General features: G+C 57.5%; 1 protein-coding gene across 2 annotated transcripts in view; it reads right to left on the bottom strand.

The window, feature by feature from the left end:
• The window catches only part of TWIST2 (twist family bHLH transcription factor 2), a 50,212-nt gene that overhangs the window by 1,872 nt on the left and 27,702 nt on the right, over positions 1-20,638 (bottom strand). The window contains exon 2 of one of the 2 annotated variants that reach the window (XM_059054891.2): positions 9,668-9,752. The exons of the other annotated variant lie outside the window; for it this stretch is intronic. The gene's annotated coding sequence lies outside the window, so the exon portion shown is untranslated. Of the gene's footprint in view, positions 1-9,667; positions 9,753-20,638 lie in introns of those variants that run through there. 2 annotated transcript variants of the gene reach the window in all.

The raw sequence follows: 20,638 nt of genomic DNA, 5'->3' as shown, positions 1-20,638 counted from the left end.
TGGGAAGGTCTGGTTGGGGAGTGAAGCTTGTTGCCGACGGGGAGGAGGAGGACCAAGTGATGTCGCAGAGGGAGGGGCGTGTGCCGGGCGGACCCAGCGGGCAGGGCCCCCGGAACCCAGGGCCTCACGGGCTACCATCTGCGCCCACAGGCTCGCTCGAGAAAATGTGCTGGAGAGGAGATCCGGGCCAGGGTGTCCGACCACCAGACTACAGAGTGAGTGACGCGGCCGCCGTAAGCCAAGGTCGTAAGTCTCGGCAGTGGGGACAGCGGGAGGGCCCCGGGGATATCACTGGGCGCGACCACCTGGCCGAGGACCTCAGCACGCGCTGGGAGGTCCCACACGTGGGCGCTGGAGGGCCTGCGGGTGAGCACAGCGGGCCCCTCACCTCACTCCAAGGAGGCAGCTTGTGGCTGGGGCAGCCGCTGGCCCGTCGCCTGCTGTTCTGGGGCCGTGGACTGCTGATGGCCCAGTCCTGCAGGACCCAGGTCTACAGCACAGCCAGCCAGCTTACAGCCAATCCCAAATTTACAGCGTGTGGGTGGGGGTGGGTGGGGGCAGGGGCAGCAGGAGGTATGCGCGTTGACCTCCTCCTGCGCCCCCAGCTCCCTCCCCGTGGAACCCTGAGCTCCACACTAAAGCCCGGCTGATCAGGGAACTCTAGAAACCTTTACTGCCTCAAGACAAAGCTTTGCAAAAGCGAAGACATATTTTCCCTGAAACTCCAGTGCGTGGAAACACACAGGCACTTCTTTTTTTTCAAGTTCAGAGCACTCCAAATCTATAAGCCTTTTTAAGTGGTCCTGGGCAGAGAGTCAAAGGCTGCTCTCTCTTGGAGAATGTGGTTGTAATTAGATAATTAATAAGGAGGGCAGCTAGAGAAAGCTAAATGGAAGCCTTCCTCCGTGGGAGGAAACAATTACAGCAGGTTTTGATATATGAGCTGCGCCAGCCCTCCGAGGGGAAATACAGCATCATCCGTGGAAAGCCAGAAACGACAGGGCCGCTCCCAGGAGCGCAGGTTTCAGGGTTCACTCCAGATGCCTGCGGGGCCCAGGGCTTGGGCAGGAGTCAGCGGCAGGTTCATTAGTCTTTCTGACCGAGAGCCTTCGGGGCTGACCGCCTCGATGTCACCCTGACCCCAGCTGTGTCTGCTGACATGGGCAGCGTTCTCGGCCACAAATGAAAAACATCTGGGGCCCCGACAGCCTCCCGCGCGTGAGAGCCACCTGAAACCGTGTGCGTGTGTCCTGTACACACAGTTCACTCTGCATCTGTCTACCCGGCCAGGAAGGGGGGCAGGCAGAGAGGCCGGGCAGCGGCCGGACTGAGAGGGTGGCCGTCCTCCTCTCTCACCCCCACTGGACCATTGGGCACTGAGAAGCAACAGAGGGTCGCATTCGAATCTGTATCCCTAGGGCCTGACACAGGGAGGGGCACATCCACAAGGTTCTCCAGAAAGTGAGGCAGGGGCGGGCTTAAGAGGGAAGCATTCATTTTAAGGCCTTCCATCCATTCACTGACTCACCCACCCATCCATCCACCCACCCACCCTTCCTTCCATCTATCCCCCCAAACTACCCTTCCATCTATCCCCCCATCCATCCATCCACCTATCCATCTATCTTTCCAACACGTACTGAGCATCTTTCATGTGACGGGAATGCTGTCGGCTGTTTCAAAAGCCCAGAGGTGAATCAGAGCCACCTGGCAGCGGAGGAGTACCATGGCTGTAGACAACTAGAGCTCAGGGTAGACAGTGACAACTTTTTTAGAGGAGGTGCAGCTAAGGCTCTGCAACCAGAACGGAGGGCTGAGGAAGAAGGGTGGAGGGAGAGGATCACAGGTGTGAAATCTCTCCTGGTCAGGTGCAGCCCACGCACGCACAAGTGCGCACACCTGAGGCTTGGCCAGTGGAGACTGGGGGCCAGACGGGGAGGATCAGGAGGCCAGGAACTGTTCACAGAAGCCCGGGGGCGTGGCCACGGCCCCCAGCACAGAGCAGACATGCAGGGCCGTGTGCCAGCCCCCACTGCCCCTTCAGCATGAACAGTGGAAGCGTCTGTGCCTCCGCAGGCCCCTGGCACTGGCCAGCTCACTAGAAGGGGCGCCCCCTGTCCGGCTGCCCTTGCTGCACCCTGCTGCTTTTCTCCTCCCACCCACAGCACCTAAAACAAGGACCCTGGACACCTGGGCACCCAGGTACGCCGTGCACGGCCGGGGGTGGAACGTGCCAGGGGGAGATGAGCAGTAATGGACCCAGGAGTGGAGAGCTGACAGCTGCCACCTTCCCTGGTGGGTCTCGCCCATCCTGCACGGGTCAGCCCCCCTCCCTCTAGGGCATTTGTCCTGCACTGGTTTTCAACGGGGGCCCTCTGTCCCCTGGCCGAGCCTGCCCACAGCCTCCTGAGCGTTTGAACACAGCTCCCAAGAGCGGTTTGGAGGGAGAGAACCAACTTCGTGTCACCAACAAAACGGGCCGTAAATACGAGTAGAAAACAAACGATGATTCGCATCAGTCAGCTGAGGACCAGAGTGGGGAAAGTGCCGAGCTGAGCAGCACAGACAGCCCAGCGAACGGGGATCCAGCTTTCAAGCCGGCGGAAACTATCATCTGGGGAGAAGCCAGAGGAGTGTGTGCGGATAAAATGAGAATATGCTGTTTTGAAATAGCATGAACAACCAGGAGACAGGGAAAGGGCTCTTGGAAATCACAAAAAGAACGTGAGTAGACATTTTTTTAAATAATAGAAGCAACATAGACACTGATGAAAAACCATTAATGAACTGGAGACTGACTCATGGAATCTCCCGGCATCTGAGCAAAAAGACAAGGTATGTGGAAAGGAGGAAGCGGACGCAGTCGCAGGAGAGATACCGCCGGAAGCGTCCCCACAAGACTCAAGAAAGATGGAGGGTTTCAGATTAAAAGGAACACCGAGTTCTGGAAAGGAAACCCAACAAGACAAGCAACCGAGCCACATCACAAAGTTCTGGATTCTAAACGAGAGAAAACCTCCTACAGGCTTCCAGACACAAAAAGAAACCAAAAAGAAGCAGACTGGGGTGACTTCCCCTGTGCTCATACCACCTGCTAACTGACAATCCCAGGACGCCCAGAGTTTCTGTGGAGAGGAACGGCGTCCCGGGAGCTCTGCTCCCCAAGAATCCACGGACCCCGTGGGGAGGGAAAGAAACACGAGGCATTTAAGACCTCAGGAAATCCACCTCTCAGGTCCCGCTTCCAGGAAAACTACTAGGAAACGTCTTCCATCGGATCAAAAGTAGCCCGGGCTCTGTCTCTGCAGGCACAGCAACGACTGATCTAACGATGCCCCCACCGCAAACCAGACAAACGGGTAAGACGCTTGTGGTCAACGCTCTCTCTGTCCCAAGAGGGCAGAGGGCGCTCTTCTTCCCCAGCTGGGTCCCCGGGGTCTGGAGCAGCGCCTGGCACGCAGTAGGTGTTCAATAAATACCTGCTGAAAGAGGGACTGCAAGGAGGAGGTCAGACAGACAGCAGGGGTGAAGGTCACCCCGGTGACCGGGAGCGCCAGGCCCCCTGTAACACCCGCGCTCTGTAACGCACTCGGACTCCCGTGCGCTCTAAGCTCCTCAAGACCAGCAGGGTCAGCAACACACAGAAGCTTGTGAGAAGTGCAGACGGCAGGTCTCGCCCGGAACTGAGGAATCAGCCCCTGCACTCTGGCAAAATCGCAGTTCTTCGGAGATGCTCCCCGAGCAGGAAGAAGTGGGTGATCGTGCTCAGCCCACATCACCCGCATCCCTGTTCAGAGACGTGAACTGCGGCTGGGACGGGCTCGGACTGCCAGGGGCACACGGCTGGGTGGAGAAACAAGAATTCCAGCTTCATGATGCTCCCCGCCGGGGGCGGGGCCCCTGCTGGCAGCCAGGCCCTGAGGCTGTGCCAGCCGCTACAATGCTGCCTGAGAGCCCCAGACACAGAGACCCGCCGGGGCCCGCCCGGGACACGCAGTGCACACAGCTGTGCAGCCGACCCGTGTCCAGCTTGTCTGGCTGCACCTCGATGATCGCCCCCCCAAATGCGCGGGCAGCAGGGGTGCCAGCGACAGCCCCTGCGGGGAGTCTTGGAAGGATCACCCACTCAGCTGGACAGGTTTTCTTCTTCCCTCCGGGGCGGGGGTTTGAAGAGACCACGGGGCACTGGGTGCAGGCATACGCGCGGGACGCCTCCCTGCCGCCTGCTGGCCTGGCCGGGGTGGGCAGCGCCAGCGGGTGGCCAGAACAAAGCTCCTTCCCCCAGAGCCGCTTTTGCCCCAAGGCAGTTTCTGTGACAAATGTTTGTCCAGGGACGGGAGGAAAGAGCGGTTTTGCTTTCGTTGGAGAGAGTGCGGAGCTTTGAGCAGCGAGCTCCGATCCGGCCCGGATTACGGGAAAGCACGTAAGCAGGACCCCCTCCCTTAGGGACCAGCGGCCGAGGCCTGCCGGGGCAGGTGCCAGGCTCACCTGGGCGACCGGAGAGGCGGGGATCCAGCTGCCCCTGCACATGGGGGCCCTCTGTCCTCCCAGGTCAGGCCCCCTTCCTCCCTGTGGCCTCTGGGCACCTCTCCCGGCTGTGAGCCGGGCCTGGAAGCCCCAAGGGGCAGAAGGGTAGAGAACTGGCAAAATGCCAAGCGACAAAACGGACCCCGTCTCGATGACTGTTTGGGAATCCACTTCTAAAACCTAGAACGGCAGGAGGGAGCCCGGAGCCATCCTCCCGTAGGCTGGACTCTATTAACTGCTACTTGATTTTCAAAGGAGAAGTTTAAGGACATATCCCTGTGGGGCAAAGGAGGGACAGACAAAAGGCAAACTGCTTCCTCTCCCAGCAAATGCAAAGCAGAAAGCACTGGGCTTCTGGGATTGTTGCGTTTTTACAAGGTTCCTCTGGACGGCTGTCCCACCTCCTTCCCTCGCCCGGTCCTTCCCTCCCCCTGCGGAGTCCCTGGGGGCTGTAAGTGGTCCCTGAACCAGGCAGCGGCTCGAAGGCAGGACACTCTGGTCTCTCTTTACAGGCCCCTGGGCCCTTTGTTAAAGAGTGGGACAGAGGCTGCAGCCATGTGTGTCTCATTAGGCCAGTGAGCAGCAAGGAGGTGGCAAATGGGGCCAGAGTTAAGACCCGCAGCTCCTCTGCCAGGGGCTGGCCCGTCGCTTCTGGATAGTCCTGCTTTCCCAGGAACGGCTGGGTGGGAGGTATCCCACCACCACACCGCAAAGCTCCCAGGACCCCCAGCGGGTGGAGGGGCTTCTGCTGCCCTGCGGGGATGCCTGAGGCTCTGCCGGGACCTCAAAAGATTCCAGGACCTGCGCGTTCAGCTCGAGTGTGACATTCAGGACTGCTGCCCGGACACCGGCGCAGGCTGTGGGTTCCAGAGGGACCGTGCCCGTCTGTGCTGGAGCCACCGACGCCCCCTGTGCTCTCTGCCCCCTCTCTGTGTCCCAGACAAGCCCCCCGCCTGCAGACGCCACCTGCCAGGGGCCCCTGCCCTGTTCAGGGTCTGGGGTCAGTGGAAGGGTGAGGAGGGTGAGGACAGGTGGCCCCTCTCTCCAAGCTCCGCGACTCAGACGTCTGACCCCAGCCAGCCTGCCGCGTGTGACAAAGAGGAATCCTCTTTGGAATGACCGCGTTTATGATGCCAGGGCTCTTCTATGGCTTCCTGGTGGCTTGCAGGGGAGCCGTTGGCCTTGCTCCTCCAGGGTACCAAGAACTTCACGTCCACTTAGAAGTGGAAACAGCGCTCTCTCCCCCTCCCTCCCTCTCTCTCTCTCTCTGTGTCTCTCCCCTGGCCCCGGCTTGGGCTTGGCTTCAGTGACTCAGGCTCTGTCTGCAGTGACCTGTCTGCCGTGGGGAAGTAGCCCTGAGAACAGGCTGGGGAGGGGGCGTGCTTGCCTCTGGGCATCCAGGCAGGTCCCTCCTACTTGGTGCCTCCCAATGTCACCGCCTGGAGAGACCGCCCTGCAGAGCCCGCATCCCTGGCTGCCCGAGACTCCCCAGGACCAGCCCCGCTCAGTTCCCAGGGGAGCTGCGACAGCCAGGCCAGGGGTCCCCGCGGACCCATCCTCAGCGCCGCCTAGGAGGGAGACCGTCCCATTTCTTCTCCATGAGTCACGAGACGCTGCAAAGGGTCCTCCCACGTTTCAGAGACAGTGAGGTCGAGCGGTCCCGAGTAACCAGAGACGAGGAGGATGCAGCCTCTTCCTGGTCCACAGGCCTCCAAACCCAGGAACTAGTTTAACCGGTGAATTATGATTTCTCCAGATGTCACTACATTCAGCTTCCAAATAAAACTCATGAGTGTTAGAGGGTGGAGTAAACAGTCACCCTGCAGCCGCCCCATTTCAGGCTGGAAGTGCCTTTAAGGATGGTCCATCCAATGACATCATTTGGGAGATGAGGAGACGGGGGCCTGGGCTTGGGGGTGACGTATCCCAAGTCACCAGGCAGGTGCAGAATCAGCGGCAGAACTCAGGTCAGCTCAGCCCCGGGATGGAAACCCCTCCTCTCCCACGACCGACTTCTTGCCCACGACGCCCTTCACTCGGGTCCAAACCCGGGGGCACCGACTTAATAACCGTCTTTGCACATTTGACAAATGAGTATCCGAAGATACGAGGGTCCCAGTGACGGCAGCACCAGCTCGAGAGCATGTTAACGGAAGGTTTTCTGACATCAGGCATCCTGCTGGGTGTTGGCGTGTAATGACGAGGAGGATCTGCTCCCTGGCCTCCACCCCGTTCATAGCTCCCTTGGGGACAGACAGTAAAATAAACGATTACAACGAAAAGGTAACGTGTTCTAATGAAGGTATAATAAGGGTACACAAAGGTCTACAATTATTTTACTTTAAAATACAGACAAATATTTATCAATACAAATGATTATAGCAAAATATAAGAAATGTTATAATAAAAGTATTAAAAGGCACAGAATCAAAGCACAGAGAATGTATCGATTAAGTTTTCAGGGCTTTGGGCACAGAGAACGTGCTGATTACATTCCCAGGGCTCTGGGGGGCTCTTCACGGGATCAGGGGCTGCCGCTGGGCCTCCAAGGAGTCAGGGCCTCGTGGGCAGAGGCGAGGGCGCGTGGGCGCACGCGAGGCGGGCTGGAGGCAGGTGAGGGTTTGGGGTGATGGTGAAGGCCGCGTTTGGGGGAGCAGAGGCGGGCAGGACCCACAGCAGTGGGGAGGCAATGAAAGGGGTACCACGCAGCGCACACAGCACGATGAGCTGGGCTTTCCCGGGATGACGGTGGGGCGGCCCCGAGGATGCCAGGGCGGGGAGGCCCCCCCTGTGGTCCCGGAGGAAAGGGCTGGGGACCCTGAGGAGACGCAGCAGCACTGGAGAATCGGCAGGAGATGAGCGGTGACCGAGGGTCCAGCTCGGGCAACAGGAGGGGTCGTGGCCCCAGGCGCTAAATGGGGGCCACGAGAGAAGGCGCCTTTGTGGGGAAATAAGACCAGTGCTGGTCGGGCTGAGTGGTCAGTGCTTCCGTGACACCTTGAAGGTTAAGTTCACTCAGCAGGACGCGGGGCTTGGAATCCCAGAAGAGGGCTGGGGGCTTCAGACGTATGAGCAAGACCCTCCCCGTGGAAGGAATGAGGGTACCTTGCTTTGCTAGGATTTGGACCCAGGCCTCGGGATCCCAAACCCGGGCCTCATTCTCCATCTCTGTGCCTCCCGGTGGGGGCACAACTGGGGGTTGCATGCCTTTAGGGTCACACTTTCAGGGGAGGTGGGGAGGCTGCGCGTGGACCCTCTGGAAGAGGCCAGTGGAGCTGCCCGGTAGCGCCCCACGCTGGCGGGAGGACTGCCTCGCAGGGGACAGCTCGGACCTGCGCCTGGCAGTGGGGGCGGCCAGCAGGTGACCTCTGGGAGGGCAGGTCCAGTACAGTGGGGGCTGGGCTGGCTGGGAGCGGTCTTCTGCACGTTTGGAGGACAGCGGGCAGGCCAGGAACTGGCTTCCGATATGGATTCTGCTCTCATTTCCACATCTTCAGCATAAACACACCCAGGCCTGGAGAGGCTTCAAACCAGCCGGGTCACAAAGCAGAGGAGGGAGAGCTGGGAATGAAACCCAGACTCCCGCTGTCTTCAGAGCGTGCCAGCCCGTCTCTTACGGGGGAGCACAGCCTGGAAAATGCAAAAGAGCGCTTCCCACGAACGATGAAAAATGGGGGATAGAAACACTGTTTCCAGGAATGCATCGGTGGTGACGATGACCTCTGCCTGACTACGGCCAGCTGTTAGTTCCCCAATTAATCTCAGAAAAGTAGGCAGTTTTTAAAATGCAAAATTGTTTACAGAAATAACTGCACCTGAATCTATTTTCTTGGGCCCTCTTTTCTTCAACCACCCAGAAAAAAACTATGCTACTTTTGAAATATTATGCATATAGGTGTGCAGATCCAGAAGAATGCAGAAACCTTACTAAGAATCCTACTGTGACCCAATCCCCGGTCCTACCCATCTCTGGGAACCCTGATTTTGGCAGCCTCTTGAGATATGGGGTCGATTTTGACAAACCAACAGCACCCAGGGGGCCCTGGCGGGAGGATTTCCTTCTAGGCACAGGGATATCCCAGCTTTCCGGAGACCAGCCAGGGGCTGGTCTAACCCACCCACCCCTTCGGCAAGGCCTTTTGCTTCCCAAGCTCTGGATTCAGTTACTTTTAGCCCATTTCCTATTCTCAAACCTCAGCACCACCTGAGTAAAACTGATCTCTGCTGGGAAAAAGCATACTTAGACATTGACCAGCCCACGCTCAAGCGTGGAAGGGCCTCAGGGGTTCGGGTAAAACTAGCTCAGAGAAGCGGGACAGGGTGGGTGAGCAACCCCCAGCCGGACCACGCGGCTGTGAGCGGCCAGGGCTGAGGTGGGAAAGCACTGACCCGCCTGGTGGAGGCCAGCCCCGGGGTCCCGGGGAAAGGTGGGCGCAGTGGCCTTGGGGTGGGCTCCGCGGGGGCCGGTCAACACCCCGGCACGGGGTGAAGTAAAACTGAACGTGCGTGTTTAACGCCCGATGAGAGCTGAAGGGGAAGGGGAGTGAATGGATGGTGCACTTAGTGGGTAAATGGCAGAGAGACGGTAAGCGGTCCACGAACAAGGCCGGCTGTCAAACGTCACCTCTCGCACTTGCAAGAATCCAGCTCCTCCTGCTCGGCCTGGCTCCCTGCCCCCAGTGGTCGCTAACTCCGACCGAGAGACATCTGACGGGCCCACAGGACAGGCGCTCAGGTGTCTCAGGGCAAACGCAGACAGAACTCGGGCTTCCTAGACTGGCCACCCCTCCCAGGCAGCCCGCGGGCCCCGTCCGCCAGCTCGCGACCCCCCCGGCCTGGGGCCCCCGTGCGTCTTCTCGCTGGGCTTCCACGCGCTGCTGCTGGCGGGTGCAGCCGACACCTCGCTCGCTCACCCCGTAGACCTGCCAGGGGAAGGACATCTGATGGACTCGCCTCTTACCCCCAGCTGACACCTGGGAGCCCTCAAGCCCCAGGGGCAGCAGGCACAGAAACAGAAGTCAAGTTCACGCCAGCAGGCCCCGAGGTGAGTCTGTGAAGAATCTCGTGCAGATGCTCTGGTTCCTGGCAGCGAGGGAGTGGGGTCCCGGGGGCATTAACAGGGGGGTCTGCTGTCAGCCGGAGAGGATCAACCGGGGGTGCCCATCCACCGGGTAAGGTCAATGTTCCCCTGCTGATCTTCAAAGCACCCGGAGTTGGTGTCGCCTCTGGAAAAAGCGTTAGATATTTCCTCCTAAAAAAGGCATCCGTCACTCTCCTTCCAACAAAGAGCTGTAATTCCCAACCATTTGCTTTGGAGATTCAAACTTCTAATTCTGCAATACACAAATCTAAGGGCTCCTTTGTCTGCACTGAACCTAGAAGGACCCGTGAATGTGGGCGATACGGGCTCTGCTCTTTTTAATTGACATACAGTTGATTTACGATGTTCTGTTAGTTTCTGGTATACAGCAAACTGGTGATCCAATAATACACGTGTATATTCTTTATACATATCTACTCTTTTTCAGATTCTTTTCCATTATAGGTTATTACAAGATACTGAATATCGCTCCTTGTGCTACGCAGTAGGTCCTTGCTTATCTATTTTACGCATAGTAGTGCGTATCTGTTAATCCCAGACTCCTAATTTAACCCTCCTCCCCGACCCTGCTTTCCCCATTGGTAACCGGAAGATTGTTTTCTGTGTCTGTGAGTCTGTTTCTGTTTTGTAAATAAGTTCATTTGTCTCACTGGTTTTAGATTCCACATATAAGTGATATCACACAATAGTTGTCTTTCTCTGCCTGACTTCACTTAGTATGAGACGCTTATCAGCCCACTGGTAACCCCCCCCCACCCCGGCCCCCGTGCCGACTGACCCTGGGGGGGGCTGAGCAGCCCAGTCTGGGAAGGGCAGGTCGTGGGGGACAGGTACTCTCAGGGCCTTCTTGGCCTTGGCTTCCACGCGGGAGTTTAGAGTCACGCCCTCATCCCAGATGGCTCTCGGCCCCCAGGGCCAAGTAAAGAGATACAGAAATACTTTCATTATTGCTCAATTTTTTAAAGTTCAAATTTCCTGGATTGAAATCCCACATTTATAAATTATAGCAGACTCAAATAAATCTTACGGAATGTACTGTGTTTTCAAAATATCTTTGAGTAGGAAAAAAGAAAACCCTGAATTATTCTGTATTTTCCCACGCAGCCACAGAAGATGGCACGAATGAGAAGTGACCGCCCGTGTGCATACGTGCATTTCTGGAAGCAACCTTCAGTGGGACCCCATGTCCTAGACTGTGCGGTGACACAAGGTGTCCCCTCTTTTCTACAGGCTTCGTGGAACCACTGGCTCTTCGGAGCCCCCTCCTAAGCTGGGGGCTGCCGGAGCAAAGCATCTGAGAGCAAACAAAGCCCCTCCCTGGATGCCCGGACAGGGAGGCGTTGACCTCTGCCCCGGGGCTATGACCAGGCCTGACGCTGGGACGTCCTGAAAGGGGTGCTGCACAGCACCGCTGAGCCTGCAGCCTGGTCCTGTCTATGAAGTGGGCCGGTCCTACCTGCCCCAGGTGAGTGGGCCCCTGGCACCTAATGGAAGCTCACCTTGGGCTGAGAAACCCACGGGGGGCGCGACACACGAGGCCACTGGCGCTCGAGGGACGGAATCCTGCTCCATGTCACACGTACTGGCTTCCCTGGGGTTTGGGATGCCTGGGCGCCGCAGGCTGAGCGACTCAAGGAGCCTGACTTTACGGTGCAAATACAAACAGAGTTTTCTCTGACATGCAGCCGCTCAACAACTCGTATCTATGGCGCACACAGCGTGCGTGGAGCTCTGCTGCAGACCCGGCAGGCGGGGTGGACAGGGCGGAGCAGGGCTGAGGGGCTTCAGGCCCTTCGGTACTTAGAGAGTATGTGTATTTGTGTGTATACACACATGCCATCATATCCCACATACGTGTGTATATATGTACCACATACACACACACACACCCCACGCGTACGAGTATCACGTACAAACACTCGTACGCACAACGCCGCACCCTTCTCTAAGGAGGGTCACCTCTGTCCTGAGTCTGCTGCAATCGTTAACTACTGAATTCACAGTTTGAGGGTAGAGGTTATGCAGTCACATTGGTCCAAACGGGCCCATCGCACAGAAGTCGGCGTGAATCCGGGGCAGAGTTCAATCAGACCCTGCTACGCTCCTGGGCGTGACTCAGTGCAGCTCCACGGCTCCAGGAGTCCTGGGGATGGCTGAGCACTGTATAGAGCAGATGGAGAAGAGCCTCTGTGCACCCTGGAACCTGCCCAAGGAGGACAGGACTCCCTCTTCTTAAAAGAACGTTTTCAATCACTCAAGTGCCAAGACTTCCGTCTCTTCCTTTCTGGAAGAATCAGCCTGACAGTCAGTCGTGCAAATCACAGATGACCATGTGATAAGCAGAGCTGTGTATTTCCCAAATATTCCCCTGTACTTCTGCATTGATTGCAACAATACTCCTGCGTTTGAAAGCCGGAAAGGACTACTTTAATTAGAAAGATAACAGCGCTAAGACCCAGAGACAGGGGATGAGACCTTGGAGTTATGACCAAAGCAGGGTAGCTGAAGTCTGAATATTTGCTATCACATTTCTGACCAAATCAAAGGCTATGCTCCTTAAGCGGGAATCACCCTTGCATAATCTGCCCATTTTTAACGCATTTATTTACCATTTGGACTCCAGCTTAACATCCTATAGTAATTTCTTTTGCCGAGACAGACCCATGAATATGGAAAGCAGTGTTGATGTCAATGTTTATAAAGGGATTCGGCAGCTACTTTAAATCTTAGATCCAGCAATCCACCTTCCCTTCTAGACTCTCTTTAATCAAGCTTTGTCAATAAATAGATGAGATACAGATGTTCTGTGTAGTTTTAAAGAATTCAGGTTGAATCCACTTGAAAATAAAACACTACTCTGGAGGCACATACAGAGGAGGAAAGTTAACAGACAGAGAAGAAAGCTTTAACAAAACCCCAAATGGAGGCAGGACTCTCAAAATCAGCGAATACACCTTGAACCAAAGATAAGAATTCGAACAACCCAAATGCTTTCAACATCTAACAGGAGTTACTTCAAGGATATCTGGGGTAGAGAGGCTCATGCTTGGTAAACAAATAAATGAAGCCACGGTTACACTCTGAAAGAGTTTTACACGTTAAAAACTTTAGTGAAAAGTGCCTTTAGGAATGGAGCTTCTCCCCCAAATGAATCCGAAACAACTTAGTTTAGACAGTTTTCCCAACGCACGCGCACACCCATTTCGCAAAGCACAGTAACCGTGTCTGAGGCTCCAGGACACGAGAGAGACCTCTGCGGGGTCACACTGTGTCTTCCCTCTCACCACAGGGCTGGTCCAGCGGGAGCGAGGGTGGCGAGGCTGCAACTGCAGACAAGGTCCCGCCTCTCCCGGGGTGACGTGTGGGCCTTGCCCTCCTCTTCCTGCTCATCCAGGCCCGCTGGGGCTTGGCTCCACAGGGCACTCAGGACTCGGGCTGGCAGGGTCTCCACCGCCTTGTAGCTGCACCTTTGCGGGCATGTGGCCTTCCAGCCACTCGGGCAGTGGAAGACAGACTGAAGCGTCCCCCACTTCCTCCTGAAGCTCACTGGCTGGCACCCGTCACCCCGCCCGACCGCACGGCCTGGGGAGTGGGAGGGGGAGGGCCAAGCTTCGGTGGTGCCGCTGGGCCGGCCCCAAGGGCCAAGGCAAGGTTTTTGAGCAAAGGTTTGTCCAAAACACAAAAAGTAGGTTGGAGAAGGTCACTTGGGGACCCATCTGGTCATTTGATTACACTACCTTCTCCCAACGTGGGCATCAGAGTGCTGAAGGTTGACAGGGAGCAGAATCACGGCTGGGGAAGTTCGGTGTTTTGGGGGCAAAGGTGCAGACAGCCAGACACTGAATGAATGTGTGAAAGAACTGAACTTTCAAACAAACGGTCATTAAGGTCAGCCATAAGGGCAAAACACCAAGGTGAACACAATGACGTGATTCCACGTTAACTGGGTAGCGACGGGGTCTCACTCCCTAGCTCACCCCGTTTTATTGAGATGATGTGGCAGCTGGAAGGGCGGTGAGGTGAGGTATTACTCGGCTTCGAGGTGCCGCCCCTGCTCTCCTCTCCTCCCTCCAAGTGGCGGGCCACCTGGTTCTCAGGACAGCAGCAGGTGTCCTTGGTGTGAAGTTTCCGCTGGGACAGTGACGTCAGGAGGCTCGTCGTGCTGGAGGGACCCGCAGTGCTGCTGCTCGATGCCCCAGGGTTTTGTGAAGGGTCCTCGCTGAGCTCAGGAGAAAGCTCCACGGGGCTCGCGTGAGCTGGCCTTTCACTGAAGTCCTCTTGGCTCCGCTGCCCTGGGGTGTCGTCCTCCTCCAAGCATGTTCTCGGACATTGCTAACGCGTTTACTCCAAATTTGGCCTTTCAGGGCTGCCTGGACAAATGCCTCTCCTTGTCTTTACCGGAAGTCACCTTGGTCACTTCACTTCCAGGACCAGGATGTGTGGCTGGGAGACTGGCTCGCGACGTCCCTCACGGGGAAGCTTCTCCTGCTGGTGGGGCTCTGTGCTGAAAACAGGGTTCCCACTGACCAGATGCATGACTCTTCCGCTGCCCCCACCTCGCCTCCCAGCCCGCTCACCCTGTTCAGCTCACGGGCATCACCCAGAACTGCACACAAAATGGCAGCCTGGGTGCCGTACACACACCCAACATCCCCCTGGCTCCAGAAAACAGCCTAAAAGTTGGCTCTCTCACATTCTGAGTGAGGTGAACTCAGGGTTGGATGAGGGATTACTGTGTACCCTGTGTTCATCTTCAGAGCACCAGCAGCCCTACGGCACCTTCTGGGAAGGAACGTGGATTCTCCCTCATACCTTGTACTGTGGACTAGAGAAGCAAAATCGAAGCTATTTAGTGAACCAGAAAGATGTGGAAGGAAACCATTCTCCCCGCCAATATAGTCTAGTTTGAGTTTCAGGAACTTCAAAATGTTGAGTTGAAGGCATAATTAACACTAAGTAAAGCTGTGACCTTGGATATTTACAGGGGTTCAGGGGTTAATGTCATTTCACTAGCAGCTGGGGACTCAGATCCCAGGAGAGGGTCTAGGCAGGCGGGAAAGCATGGGAGCCATGCTGTCGGTCTTTAGAATAAAGTTCACCGCACATTTTACGTCTTAGCGGGAAACCCATTAGCTTTTATAAGTTAAGACTGCAAATTAAAATTACAAACATACTTTAAAAATGTAAAAACTACCTTGGATCCCTTTAGGAAATGACCCTACAGTGTTCAGTAACATCCCCAGGGCCACGTGGCATTTACGATCTGGTTTGCAGGATTCTCGGAGATCTCGATGGTGAATTCTTATCATCACCCTCAAGATCGTCAAAGGCAAGCTCACCTGCTGACTGGAGCCAACCCACAGGACATCGGGAAGGAAGAGTCCCCAGACCCAGACGTCCTCTGCTGGGCTGTGGGCCGACACAGCAGACACTGAGGACGCTGCGTAGCCATATGGGCAGAGTCATAAATAAAATTCCTGGGCTGTATTCTTTCCTTGGTTAAGTGCACACAAGAAACGCACGAGAGGCCAGCTCTTCATCTTCTGCCACTTTGCCTGGATGAAATAAAAGTGGCCGAACCAGGCAGCACGTACCAGGGCCTTGGCGGGTCACCCCCGTCACTACTGGGAGGGAGATCGGGAAGAGTGGACCATGCCCAGGGGAGGGGCCCCTCCAGCGCCAAAGACAGCCCGAGAGCAAGGCGGGGCCCTCAGGACCAGGCAGCAGGGACCCCCCCGCATCTCCCGTTTGGGAGGGTTGAGCACCGAAGGCACGAGAAGCTGACCCCAAACCCCGAGCATCCCAGGGATGCGGCTCCGTGTGTCTTCTACACTCTGCCATGTCTCCTTCCACAGATGACACTCAGCGGTGGCCCCTTGGCCCCTCCGCCTCCTTACCCACCCCGCCCAGGGGAGGGGAGGTGGCGTGACTGGTGGGTGGTGGAAGGAGGACTGAGTGGAACCTTTTCCTCCTGGAGCGGAGCTGGCTGCAGGGAGGGCGTTTCCCATCCGCCCTCCAGCGGCTCCCGCGACCCCCAGGCCCTGCGGGGAGGCCCGCCTTGGCCCGGCTCCGCTGACACAGGGCTGAGTCTGCCTGACCCTGGGACCCTCCATCTCAGCCATCATCTGTAAAGAGGCGGGACAGCGTGTACCCCGAGAGGAGCTGCAGAGCTTCAGGGCTGGGACTTGCCTCAGGGCTCAGGCTGCTTCGCACAGGAAAAGCTCCCATCAGGCCCCGCTAACCCCTCCTGTCTCCCCTTTGCCACCTGCTATCTGAGTGACCTTGGTCACGTCTTGTCCCCAAGCTGGACCTCACTTCTCCCAGGTGGAAGTGGCTGGAGGTCTCCACGGCCCTGGGGGTCTGGTGATTTTTGAGAATCTTGGGGACAGCTGAGAGCTCACTCGCGTGTCCCCGCGGGGGCACAGCTGGCATCTGACGAATCAGTTTTCAGACCCGGTTAATGCCGTGGAATCCTCAACTCTCCCCAGAAGATGCTCTATGCTGCGGGTACACGCGTTGCCTTCTTGGAGAGGAGGCTGGTTTAACCGGAATATTTCTGAAGGGAAGGAGGCTAGAAGGAACCCAGATAAAACACCAGGGGACCGGCAGGGAGGCGAATCGCATTTAAAGTTGTGGGTCCAGGGGGACTGAAGCTAGACATGCCGCCCGTGGACCCCTGGCTTCACGGAGCAACTCTGATCGGCCATCGATTACTGACGTCTTGCAGATGCAAAAGGAGAGAAAAGCCAGTTCCGTACATCTTGCAGCTGGGAAACCAGTAAAAAACACAGCCCTGCAGCTCTCCATTCCTGAGAGCCACCTCCCTCTCCACAAGGCAGAGACCACCACCACCGCCCCAGCAAAAAAACCCATCCGGTCCCCTCTGGACACCCCAGGAGCTGGGGTGCCTCTGACCCACCTCCCCCCGGGTGTCAGAGTTCCTCTGTGGCCAGGCTTCCAGAGAACTCTTCTGCTCAAGTGCTGAATGTTTTCCCTGCTCTGTCTTCAAAATCCCAATCCTTTTCTTTCTGCTGGAATTAAAAGCTGGTGAGCGGTGAAGGATGGGCTGGCCATCACTCCTTCTGTGTCTCCTCCTGTCCCTGCACTTCCGCGTTTCTCTCCCTATTTCTCCTATTTAACGTGAGGAAAGCCGGCCCAGCTCCTCCGAGATGAGCCGCTGGAGGCGGGAGCGGGAGGCGGATTTTACACCCGCAGAGAAGTTGAGCGGCGTGGCAACCCCACCGCCTGCACTCCCGTGGCCCTGCCGCCCCGCCTGTGCTCACACACAGGTCCCCGCTTCTGGGTGAGGACAGGCCACAGGGTGACTTCAGTGGTCGGGGGAGACAGTCCCCAGCCCCGCCTTCCCAGTAAGACAGGATTCGCACAAATGCCACACTCTCCTCCAAGGGACATCAAGCACCACAGCCAGAAAATGGAGCCCCAGAAACGCAACAGCCTTGCTGAGGTCTCTAGAATTAGCAGAAAAAAACGGATGCTGGAGGGAAAGAATCGTCCAAGAAATGTTCACGTCCATCTCGCCCCAAACCGCCCCAAACCGCCCCAAACCGCCCCTTCCCTGAGTCCCCCGGGGCCATGCTGAGCAGAGGACGTCCAGCCCTGCCTGAACGCTCTGGGACTCAAGCTCTGAGGATTGGGCAGCCCTCTGCACGCCGGGCAGCTCCAGCCGACGAACATCTCAGGTTCTGAGGCTTGGGCCTCACCAGACGATGCCCTGGGCCCGTCGCACGGGAGGTTCCACTGTCAAGGCCGGACGCCCTCGGACGCGTGTCCCCCGGGAGCCTGGCTCTCCCTGGTCGCACCCCTGGACCAGTCTACCTGTCTCCCCGCGGCCCTGGCTCTCAGCAGCTGGGACTGCCCCGGGTTTCTGCAGAGCCCCTCAGGAAGCATCCCTCTACTTTGTTAAAAGCAGCTCTGTCCTTGGAGAGCTCTCAAGATAGACTTATCACTTCTCAGTGATGCAAGCAGATTCGTTCCCTGAAAGGTCCCTCACATGGAACAAAATCAATCCGTGAGTTACAAACAAATTCGCTCCTCCCGAGGAGTCCTCCTCATGAATTTAAGTGCTTTTACAGACCATTAACTCCTTGGCCAGGAGGCCAGAGCAGGGAGGAAGCTGAGCTGGGCGTCGGTGTGGCCGCCGCCCCGAAGGCCAATCAGAGCTGGGCTAAGGGGCTCTGCAATGATCATCACAGGAGTCAACGTTCACCCAAATTAAATTTACACATGCTTCTGAGCGCCGCCTGTTTCATGAGGCCGGGCATCCTGGCACAGGGAGGGACACACGGCTTCTGCATTTCTGTTTGGGCCACAGCACAAAAGTGGAAAAAAGTCCTAATCTGTTTTCCAGCCACCGTCTAATTTCAGGTCCCGGCAGTTTGGAGAAGGCCGGTCAGTGCAGACGGGGGCAGCGGTGCTGGTGCAGAAGGGCCGGGGCTCCAGCACTTCCAGGAGAACACAGAGCTGGCCAGTTTGTTCCACATGGTGCCCTGGGCTCGGAGGAACTGGGCTGCTGGGAGAGGAAGGTGAGAGCCCTCGGGAGGAGGAGGAGAGCAGGGCCCGGGGTGTGGACAGGGGCTCAGAGCCAGAGGCGCCTGAACTTGAATCCTGACTCTGCGTGCCTCTCTGAACAAGACAGTGTGAGAAAGAGAGAGAGACGAGACAGAGAGACAGGGAAGGGCGTTACCTGACTCGCGGGGGTGGTGTGAGGCCTGCTGTGCAAGTGCACAGGACAGCCCAAGTGCGCTCAGGTGGGCACCGTCTCCTCCCTGCAGCCTGTGATGCCCGGTGTTCCCACCTGAAGGCTGAGCAGCTCCCCAGAAAGCACCCTTCACACAAACAACTGCAGACACGGAACTCCCACTGGGACTTGCACAGAACTGCAGGCACAGGAGATGTTCAGGCCGTACTTGCTGAACGGAACTGAGCTGAGGCAGGGCAGAGAGTTCGCAGCCAGGGAGGCGAGCCCGTCCCAGCTCTGGGGCAGCGACCCCACGCCAGGTGGGCACATCCTCCGAAGCCAGCCCAGGTATGAGCCGCCGCAGTCCTCCCTACGGCAGAGGCAGGCTGCAGGCACGGGAGAGTGAGTGGATCAACGGATGAGTGAGAAGCACGGGGGTGGAGGGGCACTGACTGCTCTCTGCGACCCCCTTTAGACCACATGAGCGCACAGGGCTTGCTGGCTGGACGGGCGAGCGCGCACTCACTCAACAGGAATAACGACAGTAACAGTTACGCCCCGTGGCTTTCCCTGTCTGAATGTGTCAGCGGCCCCAGGGCTCTGTCCGAGGTCCTTCTCTGCCCAGCGGGAATCGGGGGCTTCCCTCTCTCCCGCCTTGAGTCACTCCCCACGGTGGCCTCCCTTCACCCCGTCTTGATCTCCAACGTGGAGACCTGCGCGGCCCTGAGCAGATGAGCCGCAAACAAGAGCCCCAAGAAAGATGGCTGCTCCTCCCTTGCGGGGAGTGGAGTGTCCTCCGACCTTGGGGTGCCTGGTCCGGGGCTGCCGGCCCTAGGAAGCCCTTCCTGACCACCCCCCGCCTCCCCTCCACGTGGCCAGCATGCTTCCCACCGGTGCGGCCTGACCAGGGGCCCCGGTCTGCACAGCTGTGATGTCCACAGCCCAGGGACCGGGGCTTGACTCAGGATGAGGTCCTGCTAACCCCGGGGCTTGACGCCACGTCCCTGGTTTCGGGGCTGGAAGGTAGCACGTCAGGATGGCGGGGCGGTGATTTTCAGCACACAACTCCCTGGCTGGGTGCGCTGGAACGGGGAGGGGGCAGCAGGGCAGAGAGAGGATGGAGTATTGTAGAAAAATCTACAAACAATTCTAACGTACATCCCCTTCCCAGCACTGGAGAACGACGGCGTCCCCGGCAGGAGGCTGTCTGCGCGTGCGCGCGCGCGTGCACGTGTCTGCGTGTGTGCGCGCGCGTGCACGTGTCTGCGTGTGTGCGCGCGCGTGCACGTGTGTGCGTGCCGGACAGGATGATCACGGGGCACATCGGCTGAAGTGAGACGCTTTGGGGACTGACGGGGGCGCTGTTACCGATCAGGCTCGGAGAGCAGGAGTGAACCGAGATGGTCCTGGGGATACGGGCAGGGACGGTCGCCCTAGCAACAGGGCATCCGCTTCTGATTCCTACACCTCCACTCAGTCCAGCGGAGCCCTGGTCACTGGTCTCACCAGGATGGCACTAACCCCTCTCCTCTCCAGGTGCTCGGGTCCCCGCAAGACCTCAAGCTCAAGGCGGAGAGCCGTGTCCACCTACAGCAGTGACCCCTTCCTGCTTTTCGGTGCCTGCCGGATTCTTCCTCTGCACAGTGCACACTGTGCCGCTTGATATTATCCACTTAGAAGTCTTTTAAGAATCATGGTCTCCCTTTCATGACTGGGTGTCCCAGCACTTCAGTGAGATCACGTGCCCTCACTTGGTATGTTTCACAGACAAATTCTGACCGCAGCCTCCGGAAGTAACATTGAATGAAACATAAAAGTGGGCTCCTAAAGGTGGTGGGCACGTGGGGTTTCCAGCTGAAAGCACCGACCCCACCCCGCCCAGCCCTCATCCTGCCCCCTCCATGAGATCTGTCCCCACGGCCACGCCCAGCTTTCGGGCCGTGATTAAGATGAAACCCACACAGTCCTGGGGAAACGTTTCCATTCTGTGTTGTCTCCGGAAGGAACAGACTCCACGTGAAACTGGGGACCTCGACTTCACCTGGAAGACAGATCAACCCGGTGCCGCCGCCTGCACTTTCACGAGAGGCGTGGAGAGCAGCACCCGCATCCCTCCGGCCGGACCCTGATGATGGCCAGGACCCGGGAGGGCCCTGACGGGAGGGGCTCGGGTGCCGGCGGGGGTGACCCCTCTCTTTGTCCACGGTGCCCTGGAGTTCGCAGTCTTTGGTGGCCATCTGACTCTAGATCAGAACACTGAGGGAGACAGTCAAGTGTAACTGTAACTCCAAAGGCCAGAGTGGGCTGTCTGC

The sequence above is a fragment of the Kogia breviceps genome, chromosome 2 (genome assembly GCF_026419965.1).
Source record: "Kogia breviceps isolate mKogBre1 chromosome 2, mKogBre1 haplotype 1, whole genome shotgun sequence".
Taxonomy (NCBI): Eukaryota; Metazoa; Chordata; class Mammalia; order Artiodactyla; family Physeteridae; genus Kogia; species Kogia breviceps.
Note: the sequence above shows the minus strand (reverse complement) of the source record. Positions and strands in the feature narration are given on the sequence as shown.